The sequence below is a fragment of the Lutra lutra genome, chromosome 3, assembly GCF_902655055.1.
Source record: "Lutra lutra chromosome 3, mLutLut1.2, whole genome shotgun sequence".
NCBI lineage: Eukaryota > Metazoa > Chordata > Mammalia > Carnivora > Mustelidae > Lutra > Lutra lutra.
In genome coordinates, this window is record NC_062280.1 from 5,472,081 (window position 1) to 5,488,819 (window position 16,739).

Consider the following 16,739-nt stretch of genomic DNA (forward strand, 5'->3'; position numbering starts at 1 on the left):
ATTCCTTTTTCTTGTCTGATTGTTGTGGCTAAGACCTCCAGGACTATGTTGAATAAAAGTGGTGAGAGTGGACATCTTGTCTTATTCCTTGTCTTAAGGGAAAAGATCTCAGGTTTCCCCATTGTATATGTTACTGGTGTGTATTTCCTAGATAGCTATTATTGTCACAGTATGTTTTCTCTAAACCCACTTTGTTGAGAATTTTTGTCAAGAATGGATGTTGAATTTTGTTAAATGTTTTTTGTGCATCTCTATTGAGATGATCATATGATTTTTTATCCTTTGTCTTATTGATGTGAAGTATCGTGTTGATTTGCAAACATTGAAACCATCCTTGCACCCCCGGAATAAATCTCACTAATTTGTGGTGAGTAATTTTTTAATATATTGTTGAATGTGGTTTACTAATATTTTGAGGGGATTTTTGCATCTGTATTCATCAGGAATATTGGTCAATATTTTCCTTTCTTTGTGGTGTCCTTGTCTGGTTTTGGTCTCAGAGTAATTCTGGCCTTGCAGAATGTATTTGGAAGCTTTTTCTTCCTCTTCAGTTTTTTGTTTGTTAGTTTGTTTGTTTTGTTTTTGTTTTTGTTGTTTTGGTAGGATGTTAAGGAGAATAGGTGTTAAATCTTCTTTAAATTCTTGGTAGAATTCACCTGTGAATCCACCTGGACCTGGGCTTTTAATGTTTGGCAGATTTTTTTTTTTTTTAAAGATTTTATTTATTTATCAGAGAGAGAGAGGAAGAGAGAGCGAGCACAGGCATACAGAGTGGCAGGCAGAGACAGAGGGAGAAGCAGGCTCCCTGCCGAGCAAGGAGCCCGATGTGGGACTCGATCCCAGGACTCTGGGATCATGACCTGAGCCGAAGGCAGCTGCTTAACCAACTGAGCCACCCAGGCGTCCCAGATTTTTTTTTTTTTAATGATAGCTTCAATGTCATTATTAGTTATTGGTCTATTCCAATATTCTGTTTCTTTCTGATCATTTGTGGAAATCTACACCTTCTAGGAATTTATCCATTTCTGCTAGGTTGTCCAGTTTATTGCCATGTAATTTTTTTAAAGCATGTTCTTATAATTTTTTGTATTTCTATAGTATCAGTTTTTATGTCTCCTCTTTTATTTCTGGTTTTATATATGCAGGTAGTTCTCTCTCTCTTTCTCCCTCTTTCTCTCTCTGTCTCAGCTGAGCCTGGCTAAAGATTTATAAATTTTGTTTATCATTTCATAGAATGAACTCTTGATTTCATTAATTTTTTCTATTACTTTTTAATCTCTATGTCATTTATTTCCTCTGTGATTTTATTACTTCATTTTAGTACTCCATTACTGACCTTGGACTTTGTTCTTCTTTTTCTAGTCTGTTAGATATAAATTTAGATTGTTTATGTGGGCTTTTCTTCTTTCTTGAGGTAAGCCTGTATTGCTATATATTTCCCTCTTTGGAACTATTTTCATCACATCTCCAAGATTTTGGCCTATTGGATTTTCTCTTTCATTTATTTCCTTTTTTTTTTTTTTTTGAAATTTCTTCTCTGATTTTTTTTTGACCTATTTGTTGTTTAATATCATATTGTTTAGCCTCCACGTGTTAGCATTTTTTCCTTTTTCTTATGACTGATTTCTAGTTTCATTCTCTTGTGGTCAGAAAATATTCATGCTATGAATTCAATCTTCTTGAATTTATTGGGACTAATTTTGTGGCCTATCATGTGATATATTCTGGAGAATGTTCCATGTCCACTTGAAAAGAATGTTCATTCTGTTGTTTTTGAATGAAATGTTCTATATATATCTGTTAAGTCTATCTGGTCTAATGTGTTGTTCAAAGACATGGTTCCTCATTGATTTCCTGTCAGGATGATCTATCCATTGATATTAGTTGGGTGTTAAAGTCCCCTACTATTATTGTAATAACATCATATTTTCTTTATATGTCTCTTAAACTTTGCTTTATGTATTTAGTTGCTCCAGTGTTGGGTGTATAGAAATTTATAATTGTTAATGTCATTCTGTTGGATTGATCCCATTATCATCATGTAGTGCCCTTCTTTGTCTCTTGTTACACTCTCTTTTTAAGTCTATTTAAAGTCTATATAAGTATTGCTATCCTGTTTTAACTTTTTTTTTTTTTTCCCTAATTCCGTTGCATGGTAAATGTTTTTCTATCCCTTCACTTTTGGTCTGTACGTGTCTGTAGGTCAGAGGAGAATCTCCTGTAGGCAGCATATAGATAGATCTTCTTTTTTTATCCATTCTCTTTCATTGGAGCATTTAGGCCATTTACATTTGAAGTAATTATGCATAGGTATGTACTTATTGCCATTTTTTGACCAGTTTTCTCCTTGTTTTTCTGTAGTTCTTCTCTGTTTCTTTTTTTTTTTCTTTCTTTCTTTCTTTTTTTTTTTTTGTGAATGATGAGTCACTGCAGTATTATTTTTAGCTTTCTTTCTCTTTATTTTTTGTGCAGGTATGAGTTTGTGGTTATCATGAGGTTAATATATAAATTCCTAAATGTGTAGGAGTCTACTAGGTTGATGGTCATTTAAGTTTAAATTAAAAAAAAAATAACAGTAATAACAAAACAAAACAAAACAAAAAACCCTTTTTTTTTACTCTCCTCCATGTTTTATGTATATGCTGGCATATTTTACATCTTTTTACTCATAATTTTCTTACATCTAATTACTACGGTTTCTTTTCTACTTAAAGAAGTTCCTTTAAAGTTTCTTATAAACTTGGTTTAGTGGTAATAAACTCCTTTAACTTTGCTTGTCTGGAAAAATCTATCTTGCCTTCAATTCTGAATGATAACTTTGTTGGGTACAATGTTCTTGATTTTAGAGTTTTATTTTTTATGTTTTCCTTTCAGGACTTTGAATGCATCATGGCGTTCTCTTCTGGCCTGCAAAATATCTGGTGAAAAATCAGCTGATAGGCTTATGGGGTTTTCCTTGCATGCAACTTAGTGTTTCTCTATTGCTGCTCTTAAAATTCTCTTTATCTTTAACCTTTGACATTTTAATGACTATGTGTCATGGTGCCGACCTTCATGGGTTCATCTTATTTAGAACCCTTTGTGCTTCTTGAACTTCAATATCTACTTTCTTCTCTAGGTTATGGAAGATTGGAGTTATTATTTTTTTCTTTTCTTTTTTAATGTTTTATTTATTGATTTGACAGAGAGCGAGCACATGAGCACAAGCAGGGGGCACAGCAGGGTGTCCCATGTACAGGTGTGCCCTGTCCAGGCATCTGGAGCTGAAGTTGGTGTGGGTGGGGATGTTCTGGGTTGCTCCTTGTAGGGAGCACTCTGGAAGGGTGGCTTGATCTGAAGCAGACTCTGTGGGAAGATATCAGAATGATCTATCTGTACCAAGGATGCCCTAGCAGCCTATATGAAAGCAAAGTAATATGGGTCTGTTGTATTCTGTGGTGCTTTGTACTTGTGTCACCCTGTCCCAAAGGCTGAAACAATAGTGAGTGCTAACCAGTGGTGTCCTGGTGTGTCCTTCCTTGTGGTCACTTTACTGGATGACAGGCTAATGTGGGCTGGGGACCGGGGGCTTGCATAAGTGGCAAGCCAAGCTATGGTATCCAGACCCTGCTCTAGTCTATACTTTCAAGGTGGAATGGAAGCAAAACCATATTTTTCTTTACTCTCTCTGACCCAGAGAGAGTTCCAGTAGCTCCTCTGCCATCTTGCAAATTTTTTTTTTTTTAAAGATTTTATTTATTTATTTGACAGAGAGAGATCACAAGTAGACGGAGAGGCAGGCAGAGAGAGAGAGAGAGAGAGAGAGGGAAGCAGGCTTCTCGCTGAGCAGAGAGCCCGATGTGGGACTCGATCCCAGGACCCTGAGATCATGACCCGAGCCGAAGGCAGTGGCTTAACCCACTGAGCCACCCAGGCGCCCCGACATCTTGCAAATTTCTAGGGCTGGATCTCTTATTAACTAATTGTGCTTTTAAACCACTGCTTTATCTCTGGGCCCAAGGACAGACAGATCTACTCCTTATTTCTTAGTACTATGACAGCATCGGGGATAGGGATTCCCTTCATCACCATGTCTCTATCTCTCTTCCTATTCTCTTGTCATTCTCTGTTTTATTGAGCAGAAGTTGTACAATTGGCCCTCAGTTCTTCTTCAGAAGAAACTTCTCTAAAAATAGGTGTACTTTGATGTATCTGTGGAGGAGGTCAGTTCAGGGTCTTCTTATGTTGCCACTGTGGACTGTAATTCCCCATAGCCCCATTCCTTAGAGTCCTTTGAGCAAACACTGACTAGTTGGTGAAGGAGGATGACTCCTTCTATGGAGTAAGTTTTCTCAACCTTATGTTTAAAAAAAAATTATTTGTCCAATTTAAGAAGCCTGCTCATAAATCCTGTTCTTGTTTATTTCCCAAGTTCCTGTCTTAGACTATTAGTTTCTCCCAGGGAATCAGTGTAAACCTTGCCATCAGGTCATCCTTTTCTCCAAAATGAATAAAGTACCCTACTCCAATCCTGCCTGCTTTGAGGATTCCCATCTTTTACCCTCTTTCAGGATCAAACCTGAGAAAGATTATACAACTAAAACTCTCCACCTAAGACTTTCCTATACTTCACAATAGCATCTAAAATCAGGTCTGGGTTTTTTAGCTTTAGCTTTAGCTCGGGCCAAGAGTGAAATTTAACACTAGAGGTTGAGCTGTTGAAAAAATGTAATTATGTGATTAAATGGATGAGATGGACTAGTTATGGAGGTGAAATAGGTTGTGTGGTCACTTGATCACCAATTGTCATTTTGTCTTCATTAGAGCCTAGTGGTAAACTGATACAATTTATTAAAGGGAGAAAGATTATTTGCTGGGCTGACATGTCTGCTAGCTCTGCATCAAAAATCCAGAGGCCTCTTATTCTATTAAAATGTGCTACAGTAACTTCAAATTTCATTGGTTTCTCTTTGTCATAATGGCCATTGTCAGAGGTACTTGTGCCATGAGCTGAACTTGTTAGAGACGCTTATTATTTTATATCTCACTAACATATTGCAGCTTTGGTGTTACCTGGTAAATAGAACAGATCGCAACAGCCAGGTATAGAAAGTGTGCCTCCCGAGTAAAGTGGCCCATCTGATAGCTTTCCTTCTTAATGGCAGGGGATGCAGGGTGCAGCATGGTGTCTATTATTATGGTCATATTCAGGCTTCTAAAATATACATATTTTACTGTATATTATTCTCTGTCATACATCTATCTTATTAAAACATGTAAAAAGTAATTGCTACTACCTCCTTTCCAGGTGTTTTGAGCTAATAGCCATAAATTTAGTAGACTACTATATCCTTTTTAACAATGAGACAATCAAATTCCATGTGGGATGGAGACAAAGGATGAGCTATCCACAAAATAGAAGGACAAGGATATTGGTGTTTCACCAAGAAAAAAATAAATGTTTCTGTTAGTTCTTATGCTTCAGATGGTTGAAAAATGCCTTTGGATGATAAGTACATTACAAATATTGGAACTTCTAAATTTTCTCCAGCAAAGAGAGTATAAATGAAACAAAAAAGTCCCTATGAGATTTTCCACTTGATTAAATTTAAGTAAGCACTTCTAATATCTTGAAGTTTTTGTTATTTGTTAAAAATGAAAAATTGAATGAAATGAAGATATCATACTTGCATATGTTAAATGTTCAATACTAGCATTAATCTCTGTAGTTTCTTCAAGAGGGTAATGCATTTTATTTTTTAATTTGGTAGTAATTGAGATTTAGAACATTTTTAACTTATTGTAATAGACCTAATTCCTTAAATATGGAATGAAATAGGGTTAAGGAAAGACAGTGTTTAGGGAAACTCAGGGGAACTAATGGACATTCTGTCTGCATTTCTCTTGTGAAATAATTCACCTCCAACAAATAGTTCTTTCTCTGTGCATCTCCTTTTTAATTTTAAAATTCCCAAAGTAGATAATCTCATTGATCCGAATTTGGTCAGTTTTTGTCTACTTGGATCGATGAGTCATGGCCAAGGGGCAAGAGGAATAAGAATGAGAAATGCCAGATAAGAGTCATTGTTAGTCTGGCAGCCAAACAAATTTAAACCCAAATTTGTAGTTAACTCAATACACTACGGAAAAGAAAATAGATGCTTTGAAATTCTAGGTGCATGTTAACTAACAAAATTTAGTGTTCCTTCTGAAGCAGAAACATTACTTTGTATACAAATAGGAAAATGATAAACAGATAATGCAATTATCTTTTCTATGGAAATTTATCAAATTTTAGACAGTATAGCGAAGTACTTAAGAATCTGGACTCAAGACTCAGATCACCCTTTTGAATTCTGCTGTTGTGCCTCATCACTTAACCCTCTGTTCCTCTGGTTCTTCAGCTGAAAATGAAAATAATAGTGGAATCTAACTTATGGAAATGTTTTGAGGGAGAAATGAGTTAAGGTTGGAGTGTGCTTACATATTTTGTCTGACACATAATTAGGACTGTATAAGGCTTGCCAAATAAATACACAAAGCTGCATTTACAGGGAGAAAAGTGAAAAGTTCCGCTAAATGATTTATAGGAATCTTGTTAAGTCCTGAATTCAGCAAGACCATGGGTGTATGTGGAGATATTGTTTCAAAGTAATATAATGCAAAACACAAGTGAGTGGAAAAGTTCAAAAGAAGTTATGAACAAAATGGCTAAATAGGTAGGTTCTATTAAGGAGAAATATTAGATTTTAAATGACATGCAAAAAATTATAACTGAAACAGGATTTAGGAGATCTAAAATAAATGGTAGGTATTTTGCTAAGCATAATGTGTAACTTAGCCCTTCCTCAATGTCCCTTTAAAATTTTTCTAAACCACATTGAGATACCACCTTACACCAGTTAGAATGGCCAAAATTAACAAGACAGTAGACAACATGTGTTGGAGAGGATGTGGAGAAAGGGGAACCCTCTTACACTGTTGGTGGGAATGCAAGTTGGTGCAACCACTTTGGAGAACAGTGTGGAGATTCCTTAAGAAATCAAAAATAGAGCTTCCCTATGACCCTGCAATTGCACTACTAGGTATAGGCCCCAAAGATACAGATGTAGAGAAAAGACGGGACATCTGTACCCCCATGTTCATAGCAGCAATGGCCACAGTTGCCAAACTGTGGAAAGAACCAAAGTACCCTTCAATGGATGAATGGATAAGGAAGATGTGGTCCATATACACTATGGAGTATTATGCCTCCATCAGAAAGGATGAATACGCAACTTTTGTAGCAACATGGACGGGACTGGAAGAGATTATGCTGAGTGAAAAAAGTCAAGCAGAGAGAGACATTTATCATATGGTTTCACTTATTTGTGGAGCATAAGCAATAACACAGAGGACATGGGGAGATGGAGAGGAAAAGTGAGTTGGGGAAAACTGGATGTCGGAGATGAACCAGGAGAGACTTTGGAATCTGAGAAAGAAACTGAGGGGTTTGGAAGGGAGGAGAGTAGGAGGTTGGGTGAGCCTGGTGGTGGGTATTATGGATGGCACGTATTGCATGGAGCACTGGGTGTGGAGCATAAACAGTGAATTGTGGGACACTGAAAATAAATTAAAAAAAAATTCTACTTGCAAAGAGCACACATATTTTTTTTTTTCCACTCTGCCATGTTGTAACAGGTGACTCTGATCTTTCATAGGTGAGCAAATATGTCTTATTCTAGAGTGGAGCTTTTAAAACCCCATTGTTGCCACACTATTAAATTATGATTACCAATATTTAAACTCCATGTGCTCAAATACTTTGTCTATCTTTATATCGGCTCTGAAACCAGGCTGAGAAAGGATGAGTTATTTATTTCTAACCTAGGAAAACAGAAGGGAAAATGTCTCCCCCTTCACCACAAGCTAGCTGACAAAACAGCATCACTCTTCCTGTGCCTAGGCAATCATATGTTTATACCTGAGACTTTTGCTCTCAAGCAAGTGATGTAGAAATGCAGGCAAAGGGAGAGGGATGATGTGGTAGTGGTGGTGGCCATCTAGTGTGGTTGTGTGTGTGATGGCTCTAGAGGTTTCCAGTGGTTGCCGTGATGCACATTCTGCTGGTGGTTGCTACCTCGTCCTTCTGTGTTTATGCCTTTTTGCTGGGTTTGGATCTTGTGCTTTGCCATGTTCTTATTCTTTGTTTTCAATCTCTCCTTTTAGTGATGTTGAGTTTTAAACAATTCTATGCTGACAGAAACAGGGAGAAATGTTACTGATTTATGAAGAAAATATAATCTTTTAAAAATACAAATGTAGTGTATGTTGGACAATATAATAGAAAATATTCACAGATTAGTAATTATTTGTGAAATTACAATTAAAGCAGTTAATCACAGAGAACAAAGGAAATTCAAAAATTAGTGGGAATTTTGATCTAATTATCTCTGCATGGAAATTAATCTCAAGAAAGCAATATAAGGGGCGCCTGGGTGGCTCAGTGGGTTAAGCCGCTGCCTTCGGCTCGGGTCGTGATCTCAGGGTCCTGGGATCGAGCCCCGCATGGGGCTCTCTGCTCAGCAGGGAGCCTGCTTCCTCCTCTCTCTCTGCCTGCCTCTCTGCCTGCTTAATAGATAAATAAATAAAATCTTTAAAAAAAAAAAAAAGAAAGCAATATAACTAGATAAGTAAATTCAATAATTCAGTCTTAAACCAAATTTATTCTGTATGTTTTAAGGAATTTAGTCACAGAAATTATTCAGTCACTTACAGTTGCTACAAATGCACCTAGAGCACTTTTATTTATAATAACTTAACTAGGATAAAACATAAGTGGAAACAAAGGATCTTTCACATTGTTTGAATACATACTACTTCGAAAATCAGAAAGAATGTGCTCTAGCGTCAGGGATCAATCGTACAGCTCTGTTCAATGTCACCTTCAGTATGTGTAAACAAATGGCTTATAATATACCTGGGACTTATTATTTTCACTTATTTACCATATTTGTACCTTATTAAGTATCTACCACCCTCACAGAATATAACAGAATATCAGGAAGAGGCATTTTCAAACTCATAATAAATTTTTCAAAAGAAATTGAAATGGTCCCTTGTTTAATTCATAACTATGAAATATGAGGTAAAGTTTCAAAGGCAGTGGCAAGCTTAATGCAGGAAAAAATATAAAGAATATTCCAGGTTTTGACTTTGAAAATGTTCAGGTAATACACAATATAAAATGATTTATAAATAGTACCTTAGTTTTATTTTACCACACATCATGTAGTGCAAGTTGTATTTATCAAAGCATATTTAATTCCAAACCGAAGCTAAGCATTTCATTATTTTTCTATACCCTGAATGTATACCAAATTTAAAGACACACACACCTATACTTGGAATTCTTAAGACACTGGATAACAAGAAATCACCATTTATTAATGCAAGTAAAACACATCTTTTTTGTATATATAAAACATCCATATGTAAAAAATGTCAAAATTTTAATCAGAGATAAAGACAAAAAGCATATTAAGAACTTTTCCTTAAAAAAAAAAAAAAGTAAAAGTGAAAAAGTAAGGGAATAACATTAAGTAATTTCCAACTATGTTAACTCTGAAACAACTAAGCACCTCTTACTAATTTACCCATTTGGAGATGTCCCAGGCAAATAATATAGGTTGTGCTCTAGATTGTCCCTCCTAAAGAATCAATATAATCAGTGTTGATGTGCACATGGTGGGGGAGGCTGTGTTGTGCATAAAGGTACAGCAAAGGATTGAACTCTAACCCATGTTCCACTCACCAAATCATGAACCTTGGCGCAGGGCAGTATCAGTCTTTAAAGGTCATCTTTCTAGAATCACATCCAGTCACATTATGAGCCAGCAGTGGCTCTGGTATACTTTCTTACAGTCTATCTGACCAGCAGTTTTGATACTGGTCATTGGATCACTATGAAGGAAAGAATGAATGTCCAACTCGGTAATTCTTTCTAGGTTAAGTCATCAGTTAAGGAGGTACCTTATGAGTAAATGAGTCACAGTTCTACTGTGCATAGATAAACAGAAAATATTGGTACTTTGATGGGTTCTAGTACTCCAGAGATCTCCCTTTGGTGTTGAAATTACTTTTGTAATGTAGAATAGGGTTATTCTAACCCTCTTTGAATAGGGTTAGAGGTTAAGGCTTACCAGGACTTGTTTTTTCCCTCTACCTCCAGAAGTCATATACTCTAAGGTTCTGGGGTAATATAAAATAAGATAAAATATGACTGTACAATTTTGTGCCATGGGAGTCAAACCTGATTCAGGCACATCAAAACAACAATTTCCCAAGTCTTCTCTCTGGAGTTTCATATCCTTGTCAATATAATACCATTACTCCTCTGGTCACATGGGAATAGAGAGGTTGATGATCCTTCATTCTCAACAACTTTCTAGCCCTGGGTTATCATAGCAACTCCTGGAAATCACCAGCCAAAGCTATTGCCTTAAGCATTTGAAATTTTTCCCCCCTTGGCTTGAACTTCTCACTCCCCGGGCTCCACTTTCCCCAAGATATCTACACTACTAACTCTTTCTGTTCCAAATTAAATTTCTCAGGAAGTCCTCTCCTAGCCTATCTAAAATTGTTTTGCCTCACAAACTCCCTCTTCCAGTACCCTGTTTTATTTTACCTCTTACCACTTATCATTTTATAATATACAAATAATTTATTTGAAAATCTTGCTTATTGTCTCTGTCTCCCACTAGACTTGGTCACTACTGAACCCTGAGGGTGGAAAAAATACCTGGAACAGGAGGCACATTGTAAGTGTTTGTTGAATGAGTGAAAGAATGAACGAATGCTGAACTCTTTAACATTTCATCCTCAGAATCAAACATTAAAAGAAACTTGTTTTTCTAGATAACTTAATACTGTGTACCAAACTACAAAACCTAAATTGTATGTCTTTGTATAGCTTTGTTGAAATTAGTGCTATTAGTATGCAGAACCCTAGAGGAATATTTAACAAAAGTTTTATTTATTTATTTATTTATTTATTTAATTCTGTTACTTTGGAGAGAAAAGTAGCTGGGCATTCAGAACCATCCTGCCCTGCAAATTATCAGGGGTAAGCTTGCCTCAGTATTCAGGCCTCAAAAAAAAAAAAAAAAAGCACACAAAAAACAAATGGCATCTATCAGAAATTTTAATTTAACTTGGATGATACTATGATCTCGATACTGTAGTTGTTTTTCTAAATAATATTGATCAATGTTTAGATATGCTTTGTTATATGTATAAAAGTTTGTTTATATATTTCCCTGCTCTATTAAATGAAATCCCTTGGGATAAGTATTAATGCCTTATATTTACCCACCTCATACTGTACACTTTGGCAGATCTCTATGTCTTAAAGTAAGTTATAGTGTAATATTGAAAGGATGATTATACCTTTCTTAAGAAAGAACAATGTATGCATATATATGTATAAATATCTTTTCTAAAATACTTGTATGTAAATATATGTATTTATGTACTATACAGAGAGATAAATATCTATAGTTTTCTATTAATGTGAAAAAAAGGTGGCAAGACATATCTCATAGCCACTTTAAGAAATGGAGGAGGGAAAGGAGTGATTATTAACTTTATAGACTTCAAAATTGTTTGACTTATTAATTATAGGATTATTTGTATATGAAAAAAACAACAAAAACAATCTCTTGAGTTGGGAGACTAGTTTCATCATTTTGGCTAATTACTGCTTAAATTTAGAGTGTTTCCATTGTGTTTCTTTAGTTTGTTTTGTAGTAGAGAGCAAGTAGTTCTATCTTAATCTTTTCAGGGTATAGGAACCTTTGAACATTTGGCTAACACTTTAGTCACTACCATGCTGAACTTTATTTGATGCATAAAAATTTGGGATTTTTTTATCAAGAGGGCATCATATCTATATCTTAAACTTCTCATTATTTATGTATCTATCTATATATGTGTTTCTATAACTGTATATATGTCTCTATACATCAGCAAAATGTTATTGTTCATGGTTCCCAATATGTCTCAATATAGAAATAGCCAAAAGATAGAAAATATAATTTCTTGTCTAATACCCACCATGCTAATGGAAAGGATATTTCTCAAGCAAAGATACAACTGTCAACTCTATCTTTTGAATGTCTGCCTAAAAACATTTCTCTCTCCCACTTTAGAGTGCCAGTATCTGGAGTGTGCTCTTATTTCCTCCTAGTTGTGTGTGGCTTCTCACATCTTACTTGTATGTTGGGCATTTCTCAATGCAAGTTCATTTGTAATATAAAACTAAAGGCTAGAGAAAGAAGTTACCAACCCCTTTCTCCTAACGCTATCTCTGTAATAATGAAGATCTAGGAAGTTTAACAAGACTGAAACTGTCATCTTTGTGCTCCTTGGAATAATTGCAGCTCACACATGTAATTGTGGAAGACAGGCAGTAGGAGTTAGCTATTAAGAATTGAGGCTCTGTTTTCTGATTTCTTTAGTTGAAATTATATGATCTTTAAGAATGGACATGTTTGAAAAAGTGGCCCATATATTCCTGGTGAAATTAATCAATACCTAATTATTTAGAAGCTGTAAATGCTATCTTTGGCTGACATGTTCACAGAATGTATTTTCTTCTGTCAATAAAGGCCAACAAATCAGAAATCTAGTATAAAGGAGGTTATTACAGAGGACAAAAGACTCACCCTCATTTTTGTACTTAGCTATTTCATCAATTTAATGGTATTTATGCCACTTTAATAAGAAAAAGAAAGAGCTTGGGTCTTACAAATATAATTGGAATAGAGTAACAAACTGATAATCCCTGAAACCATAGAAAACATAATACTTTCAAAAAAACTTCAGAGTTCACAACATTAGCAAGGCAATTCCTGAGATAAAGATAGGTAAAACCACATTAACCCTAAGAATATTTTTAAAATGACATGGACACCTAAAAATGAACATCAATATAAAAATTTACATATCTCAAGACAAAACCAGGCTTTTTTTTTTTTTAAAGATTTTATTTATTATTTGACAGAGAGAGAGATCGCAAGTAGGCAGAAAGGCAGGCAGAGAGAGAGAGGAAGGGAAGCAGGTTCCCCGCTGAGCAGAGAGCCCGATGTGGGGCTCGATCCCAGAACCCTGGGATCATGACCTGAGCTGAAGTCAGAGGCTTTAGCCCACTGAGCCACACAGGTGCCCCTACAAAACCAGGCTTTTTAAACTCCTAAATTATAAAGGCCACCAGGCCATAACTCACCAGGAAAGAATATAATTTTAACTTCATCTTTAAAAGTTTTCATCATAACAAACATAATGCATAAACTAAAAAAATGCATAAACATAAATACACAGTGTAACAAACATCTATAAAGAAAACACCTGTTTGACCTATAATGTGAGCCAAGAAATAGAACAATGTCGGACGGAGACTCAGAAACACTTGTCGATATTCTCTCCTGGTGTTGCACACTTCCCTCTATCTTAGAAGTGACTAGTCCCTTTAATTTACTTTATAATTTTGCCTCGACAGGCATGTAATGATCTAGTGATTGATGGGTTAATCATGTCTTATACAGCCTAAAACTAACATGTTACCTAATTTAATCACCCTGAATATCCTGGACTTCTTATTTAACTGCCCATTGGACACTGGATTTTTGATGCCCTTGTGAAACTAAAACTCATTCTGCTCCAATATAAACTTACTAAATCCTATGCAATCCAGAGTATCCTTTTGTAGTCCACTGACATATCTTGTATTGCTATTGAAAGCATTAACTCTCACATCTCAAATCTTAAAAACTGAAGCTGATCCTTTTCTTTTTCTCTTATATACTTCTAGGTAAGCCAAGTTGTGTTCTTTTTTCTTTCAAAAAATTTATTTTTTATTTTTATTCCCAAATACTCAGTCTTTTATTTTCATTTATTTTTTTCTTTTTTACTTCTACTGCCTGGTAGAAACCTTCCCTATATGTCTACTGGGACATTGCAATAGCTCTCTACTTCCTTCCTCTGTTCTAAGCTCAGAAATTTGGTCCCTTGCCTATTCTCCAAAGTAATTTAATGAACCATAAGTCTAATTGTACGTTTTGGATTTTTATATTTCTATTGTCTCTCTTTGGCCTAAAAGACAAAGTCCTAGGCTTCATGTGTCATATAGATAAATTCATATGCTGGCCCCATTCAGTCTTTCCCTCCTTATATCCTGCCATTTCTTGTACCTCATGTTAAACTATAATAATCCCAGCAATGTTATATTTCCCTGGGGAAACCATAGTGTTTGCTGACAATACTTATTCTTTCTCTTCACTAGCCCATATTTTCTTCTCATACTGAATTACATTTTTAGAAAAAAAATAATCATTTACTAGGCAATAATTTATCTCATCCTGAGATAACCTTCATCCTATAAGAGTCAATGCTTTCTCCATACTATCTATGTACCTTGGATAAATACTTCTATTTTATCACAATGTTATAATGTTTCAATGCATTCCAGTGACATGTTCGTCATTCCTACCAGCTGTGAACTTGAAATTAAGAGATATTATATCTCTTAATCTTTATACTCAGAAATGTGTGTATCTTTATATTCAGAAATATGGTTTTTATTGCACAGAAGATCATTTCTCAATACTTGTTCAATTAAATCTTTCCTTAAACTCTCTGTATTTGTGCCATATTAATTACTATTTCTTATGACAGTACATGAATATTTTGCTGAGCTTGATTTCTGGACTGCTTCATTGTTTCTTTAAAAAACTTGATACTGATTCAAGAGACCTTTGCAATGTTATGAGTGCCCAGGTCTATAAGCTCAAACAACCACTGAATAACCAAAGTCAAATCACAGGTCTCTACATGACTAAAGGGATTTATACCTATATTTACAAACAAACTTTATTTTCATATCACGTATTATACTATGAATCATTTGGGAGACAACAGTTCATTCTATCACGTTTAAAAGGTCCCTCGTGCCTATTAACCAGGGGTTTTATCCAAGAAATAAATATATAGAGTATATGCAGATAATTAATATTTGCAAGATTGAGGGTACCTAGATGGATAAGTCAGTTAAGGGTCTGCCTTGAACTCAGTCATGATCCTAGCATTCTGAGATTGAGTCCTGCCTCAAACTTCCTGCTCAGCAGGGAATCTTCTTCTCCCTCTGCCCTCCCCTCTGCTTATGTATTCTCATGCTCTCTCTCTCTCCCATGCTCTCTCTCCCTCAAATAAATAAATAAGATCTGAAAAAAATCTTTAAAAAATAGATAAAGAAAATATGGTACATATATACAATGGAATATTACACGGCCATCAGAGAGGATGAATATCCAACTTTTGTATCAACATGGATGGGACTGGAGGAGACTATGCAAGTTAAATAAGTCAAGCAGAGAAAGTAAATTATCATATGGTTCACTTACTTCTGGAGCATAAGGAATAACATGGAGGACATTAGGAGAAGGAAAGGAAAAGTGAATTGGGGGAAATCGGAGAGGAAGATGAACCATGAGAGACTGTGGGCCCTGAGAAACAAACTGAGGCTTTTGGAGGGGAGAGGGGTGGGGGGCTGGGTGAGCCTGATGGTGGTTATTAAGGAGGGAACATATTGCATGGAGCACTGGGTGTGGTGCATAAACAATGAATCTTGGAACACTGAAAAAAATAAAATTAAGATGTTAAAAATTGCAAGATTGTATTAGCAAAGTCACATTTCCTTTGAACTTTCTTCATTTTTGTCCAATTTATTTTTCTGAAATGTGTTATTATAAATAGAAAATTTGGGAATCTAAGTTTTTTATATCCTATTTCTATCCTTTTTCTCTCCTAATGGGAAAGAAGAACAAACCTCCTTATTTTTCTATATGCTAAAGATGAAAGGAAGTAATGTTTACTTGTGTTTGGGGACTAAATTACTTAAACAAGAAGATCTTTCTTCTAGATGAATATTTTTCTCATTTATGAACTATCATGTATGCAACTGCTTTTCCTAACTCCTTTCATTAAATTTGATTGTATAAAATTGTTATTTTATTGTGAAAATTATGATCAAAGCTTGCTAATTTGTAAATTGTTTTTACAGGTTTGGTGTAATTACAAAAATAATAAAATTCATAGAAACAATAAAATAGCCTTTTGATATCTTTCCTTGGCATTCTTTCCCCCCAATAAGATTCATTGTTAATATTTAATGGAAGTAATTGTGATGTTCTAGTGTTGGTTTAGTGCTGCAGAGCTGGTAAATACCTGGGAATTTGCATATACAATAGTGTTAAAAGACTGCAATTTGTAGCTCCAGAATGCTTTATATTTAATGATACTTGTGTGGTAAAGGGAAGAGATATAGAGCAATAGATATTTTACACATTTTATGAATTCATATCAACCTAAGGGGAGACTTTAGGCAAATGTGAAAGACAAATAGAAATACCTTTGCTAGAGTTTATACAGTGCATGAAGGTTACAGAAGCTGGCATTATGGGAAAATATAGTACCTTTATTTCACCTCCGTTTATTTTATATTTTTATATAGCACTTTATTTTGGACTGCAGTGTGAGAATATATGCTGCTGTTCTTTTGTTGGTAATTTTTTACCACTGGTTCCTCCCTTCCTTCCTTCCTTCCTTGTCCCCTCTCCTTTGCTCTGTCCCTCCTTCTGACTCTTATTTATTTATATTTGTTTGTTTGTTTAAGTATTTTCCTACAAATTAGGGGAAAACACTTAGGAACATGGACATTGGTTAAT